The sequence below is a fragment of the Capsicum annuum genome, chromosome 6 (assembly GCF_002878395.1).
Source record: "Capsicum annuum cultivar UCD-10X-F1 chromosome 6, UCD10Xv1.1, whole genome shotgun sequence".
NCBI lineage: Eukaryota > Viridiplantae > Streptophyta > Magnoliopsida > Solanales > Solanaceae > Capsicum > Capsicum annuum.
Window position 1 is genome coordinate 165,950,230 of NC_061116.1, and position 6,000 is coordinate 165,956,229.

Sequence of the window (6,000 nt, forward strand, 5' to 3'; positions counted from 1 at the left end):
TATTGGATGAGGGTGTGATTCTTAGAAGTCATCCTTGCATTCCAGAACTATGTAGCCAGCATAGGTTGAGACATCAACACTGTCCAATGACGGATGATGAGATGGATCAGCACTGTTAGGTAAGGGACCTACTGTTCTCGTATAGGGGACACTATCAGATGAGGGTCGCCCACAGATTGTCCTTATTAGTGGAGCGGTATTGACATCCTTCCAATCGGGGTTACAGATTGGACCCCATCTCAGCCATAATAGCGTATCAGGGGCATGTCGGTTAGATAACTACTTCCCACATTTTCAGTATCAATCTCAGTAAAAGAACTCAGATAGTTCTTCAGCATTCAAGATTGTCTGATACAGACACTTAGATACAGAACGGAACTCAGATAGTTCTATCAGATTCAGGATTTTTAGATACATCACTCATGTTATCAGTTATATCAGTTATCAGTATGTCATGTTATCATAATTCAGATTCAGTAATCATGTTATTATGATATCAGTTCCAGTTATGTATTCATGCATATACTCTCACGTTCATGTTAGACAGTCACTTAGCATTGATCATGCATGTAAACCCTTGCATATAGCCTACCTCACATGCATACCCAGTATATTTCACTGTACTAACACATTTGCTTTATGTTGTTTTCTTTTTACGTTACACCATAGGTTCAGAGACATGAGCTCCAGATCAGCAGTAGATTCCAGTTTCAGTAGTCAGAGTTAAAAGTGAGTCCTTATCATTTGAGGACATAATTATTCCCTATTATTTTATTAATTAGTTTATAAGTTGGAGTTAGTTGGGGACATGTCCCATTAGCTCTGTACTTAGATAGTTCAGTCAGTTGAGGCTTTCTAGACTATCATGTTTCAGACTTCAGTATGTTTAATTTTGTTTTGGGTACTCTATTACCCCAAAAAGATGTTACATCATTTAGATCATGTATAGTATTGAACCTTATGGCCTTTCAGTTCATGTTTCCGCATTATAAAGTATTTTATACAGTATATAGGTACAGATATCAGTCATGGGTTAGCTGATGATCCTTCAGGGTCATGAGCACTGAGTAGCATTATGGGTGCCAGATTCGGGGAGTTACAACTGTGTATCCGAGCCTAAGGTTCAATAGAGTCCTAGGAAGTCTTAAAGCCGTATCTAGTACGGTCTTGTACATGGATGTGTTGCGTGCCACATTTATGTGCAAGAGTCTATAAGATGTTTTAGGAATATTTTCCCTTCTTTTGGTATCCATGTCATGCAAGTTAGCATAATCTCAAGTCAATCTCTCAGTCTAATCTGTTTCCTTCTTTTTTCTACAAAACATGCCTCCTAAAAGAAGAAATGAAAATCAGTCAGCCCTTCAGCCCGAAGATCCTTTTGGAGATTATGTTTCTTATGCGGAGTTCAGGGCCACATTCACTACTCCTGCTTAGTTTTTTGCCTCTCAAAATGAATGGCCAGTAGTTATTCCGGCTAACCCAGTGGCCAATTTAGCTGCAGCTAGGATTCAGGATTTTACCCGAATGAATCCTTTGTCCTTCCTTGGGTCTAAGGTGGATGAGGATCCTCAGGAATTCATTTATCATGTTCAGAAGGTGACAGACATTGTGGGGGTGACTACTGTTGAGAGTGCTGAGCTAGCTACATATTAGTTGCAGGATATGGCTCATACTTGGTTTAAATAGTGGAAGTAAGAGAGGTTAGATGATGCAGGTCCTATAAAGTGGGAGATGTTTGTCACTACATTCTTAGATAGATTCTTTCCCCAAGAGCTTAGAGAGGGTAAGGTGCTAGAATTCATCAACCTCAGGCAGAGAAATATGACAGTGAAAGAGTATTCTCTTAAGTTACTTAATTAGAAAGATATGCCCCTCATGTGGTTGCAATAACAGAGCCAAGATAAGTAAGTTTGCTTCAGGGGTAAAGGATAGAGTGGTAAATGAGTGCAGATCTGCCATACTGAATAGTGACATAACTTTATCCAGGCTTATGACTCATGCTCAACAGATAGAGAAGCAGAAGATTAAGCATAGGGAGAAGCAGAATAAGAGAGAGAACACATATAGTTTTAACTTCTCTCAGCCTAAATCAAAAGAAGAAAACTGTTTCCAGTTTCATCCTAAGTCATTAGTTCCATCCCCTTCTTCATCCAGTGCTCTAGTTCTTAAGTTCAGGAGGGTAACGGAGATAAAGAGCTAGGATCTAGGTCTCAGGGCAGTGTTAGCAATGCCCGAACTAATCCCCTTTGTCAGACTTATGGTAAGAACCACAATGGTGCTTAACAAGGGTGATTACAGAGATGGTAGTGATGTCTATTTCGGTTGTGGCAAGCCAGGCCACAGAGTCAATGACTGTCCTCAGTCAGGTTATTAGAGTTATCTCCGCTCCTCAACTCAATCTGGTCTCCCTAATCAGCAGGGTACCACCACTAGTGCTACTAGTGGGCAACGCCCAAATTATCTCTATGCTCTTCAGTTCCAACTGGATCAGAAAAATTCTCCTGATATAGTTACTGGTACGTTATAGATCTTTTATGTGCATGTTTACACTTTGCTAGATCAGAAGCTTCTTTGTCTTTTGTTACTCCCTATATAGCACGCGATTTTGGAATCAGTCCAAAAATCCTAGCAGAGCCCTTTCAGTTTCTACCGTAGTTGGTAAAACCATCATAGCCCAGCAGGTATTCAGGAACTGCCCGATTATGATATTTCAGAAAGCCACTTCAGCAGACTTAGTCGAATTAGAGAAGACTAATTTTGATGTCATTCTCGGCATGGATTGGATTCATTCCTACTATGCGACAGTCGACTATAGAAACAAAATAATCCAGTTTCAGTTTCTAAATGAACCCGTCCTTGAGTTGAAGGGTAGTACTTTAGCGTTCAGAGGTCAACTTATTTTCTACCTTCGGGCACAAAAAATGATATCTAAAGGATGCGTCTATTATCTTGTTGGAGTTAAGGACACTAGTTCCAAAACTCCCAATCTTGAATCAGTCCCAGTAGTGAATGAATATTCAGATGTCTTTTCCGAAGATCTTCCAGGAATTTCTCCAAAAGGGAAATAGACTTCGACATTGATCTTCTTCCAGATACTCAGCCTATCTCTATTCTGCTATGTAGAATGACACCAGTAGAACTCAGAGAACTGAAAGAACAATTGAAGGATCTCTTAGATAAGGGATTCATCAGGCCCAGCATTTCCCCGTGGGGCGCTCTAGTATTATTTGTGCGCAAGAAAGATAGTTCCCTCAGAATGTCTATAGATTGCCGTCAACTTAATAAGGCCATGGTTAAGAACAAGTACCCTCTTCCCAGTATCGATGACTTGTTTGACCAACTTTAGGGTGCTAATTATTTCTCTAAGATAGACCTCAGATCCAGCTATTATCAGCTCAGAGTTAAGGAATATGACATTCTGAAAATAGCTTTCCAAACTTGGTATGGTCACTTCAAATTTTAGTCATGTCATTTGGTCTTACCAACGCCCCAGCCTCTTTCATAGATTTGATGAACCGTGTGTTCAAGCACTACTTGGATATTTTCATCATAGTCTTTAATGATGATATTTTGGTCTATTCCCACAGTGAGTGCGATCATGCAGACCATCTCATAATAGTACTTCAAACTCAGAGATTATCATCTATTCACCAAATTTAGTAAGTGCAAATTTTGGCTAAGGCTAGTAGCATTCCTTGATCATATCATTTTCGGTGATGGCATTAGAGTGGATTCTCAAAAAATTAAAGCAGTAAGAAACTGGCCTCGCCCTATCTCTCCATTAAATATTAGGAGTTTCTTAGGTTTGGTTGGCTATTACAGATGGTTTGTTAAGGGATTTTCTTCTATTGGATCCCTTATGTCCAGATTGACTTAGAAAAAAGTCAAGTTTCAATGGTCAGATCCTTGAGAGAAGAGTTTTCAGGAGTTTAAGACTCGACTCACCTCAGCTCTAGTATTATCTCTTCTAGATGGTCCAGATAGTTTCGTAGTGTATTTTGATGCATCTAGAATAGGTTTGGGTTGTATTCTTATACAGTATGGTAAGGTCATAACCTACGCCTTTAGATGGCTTAAGCCCCATGAGAGAAATTATCCTACTCATGATCTTGAGTTAGCAGCCGTAGTCTTTACCTTGAAGATTTGGAGGCATTATCTATATGGTGTTCATATAGATGTGTTCACTGATCATTAAAGTCTTCAGTATGTCTTTTCTCAGAAATATCTCAATATTTGTCAGAGAAGGTGGTTAGAGATCTAAAAAGATTATGACATGAGTGTCCTTTATCATCCAGGCAAGGCCAATGTAATAGCCGACACTCTCAGTAAACTATCCATGGGTAGGGTTTCTCATGTTGAGGATAGTAATAAGAAGTTAGCTCAGGAAGTTCATCATCTTGCCAGACTAGGTGTTCGCTTAGTCGATACAGAAGAGGGTGATATATGGGTTCAGAGTAGTTTAGAATCTTTTCTATTTTCTGAGGTAAAATAAAATCAAGATAGAGATACCAGCCTTGTCAAGTTGAAAGAGTCAGTCCAGGATTAGAAAGTAGAAGTTCTCTCCTAAGAGGGACATGGTATCCTTCGTTGTCAGGGTCATCTCTGTGTTCCAGGTGTAGATGACTTAAGGAAATAAATTCTTGTAGAAGCACATGGTGCGTGCTACTCTATTCATCCAAGGGCCACAAAGATATACTGCAACTTGCGATAAATCTATTGGTGGAGTGGGATAAATAGAGACATTGCAGAGTTTGTGGCTAAGTTCTATACATATCAGTAGGTTAAGATAGAGCATCATAAGCCTAGTGGATCCATGCAGGAGTTCAGTATTTCTACTTGAAAGTGGGAAGTTGTGAACATAGACTTCGTGATGGGTTTGCCTCAAACTTGTCATCAACATGATTCATTCTGGGTCATTGTAAATAGAATGACCAAATCATTTTATTTCCTTCTATTTTATACCTCTTATTCATCTAGGATTACGCCAAACTCTACATTAAGGAATTTTTCAGATTGTACGGTGTTCCATTGTCTATTATCTCAGATAGAGGTACCCAGTTCTCCTCTCATTTTTGGAAAGCATACCAAAAGGGTCTTGGTACCTAAGTTCATCTTGGTACATCCTTTTATCCTCAGATAGATGGTCAAGCAAAAAGGACCATTCAGACGTTAGAAGATATGCTAAGGGCATGTGCAATCGATTTCAAGGGAAGTTGGGATGACCACTTACCTTTGATTGAGTTTGCACAAAACAATAACTATCATTCCAGTATTTAGATGGCTTTATTTTTATCTCTCTACTGTAGGAGATGTAGATCTCTAATTGTTTGGTTTGAAGTTAGTGAGGCCTCAGTCATAGGTCCTGACTTGGTATTCGATTCCTTAGAAAAAGTCCAGTTGATTAGAGAAAGACTCTGGACTGCTCAGAGCCGATAGAATTCTTATCCAGATATTCATAGAAAAGATCTCGAGTTCGATATTGGTGATCATGTCTATCTAAATATCACTCCCATTAAGGGATTGAAGAGATTTGGCAAGAAGGGGAAGCTCAGTCCCCAATATGTTGGTCCCTTCAAGATTCTCAATCGCTCTGGCAAGGTAGCCTATGGGCTTGAATTTCCTTCAGATCTAGCCTTAATTCATCTAGTTTTTCATTTATCTTTGCTCAAGAAGTGTATAGGTGACCCATCAGTTGTAGTCCCTATTCAGAGCATTGTTGTTCAGAACACTCTTTCTTATGAAGATATTCTATTCAAAATCTTAGACTATCAGACTCGTAGATTGAGGAACAAAGCAATCCCTTTAGTTACAGTTCTTTGGAGAAATCAGTCTGTCGAGGGAGCTACCTCGGAATAAGAAGATGATATGCGTACCAAGTATCCTCACCTTTTCTCCGCCAACTCGGATCAAGCTCAAGGTAATAGCTCTCTTTAAGCTTACTCAGTTTTATGTCCAGTGTTCATCACAAACTTGGTATGCAGTTTCATGCTCATGTTCCCA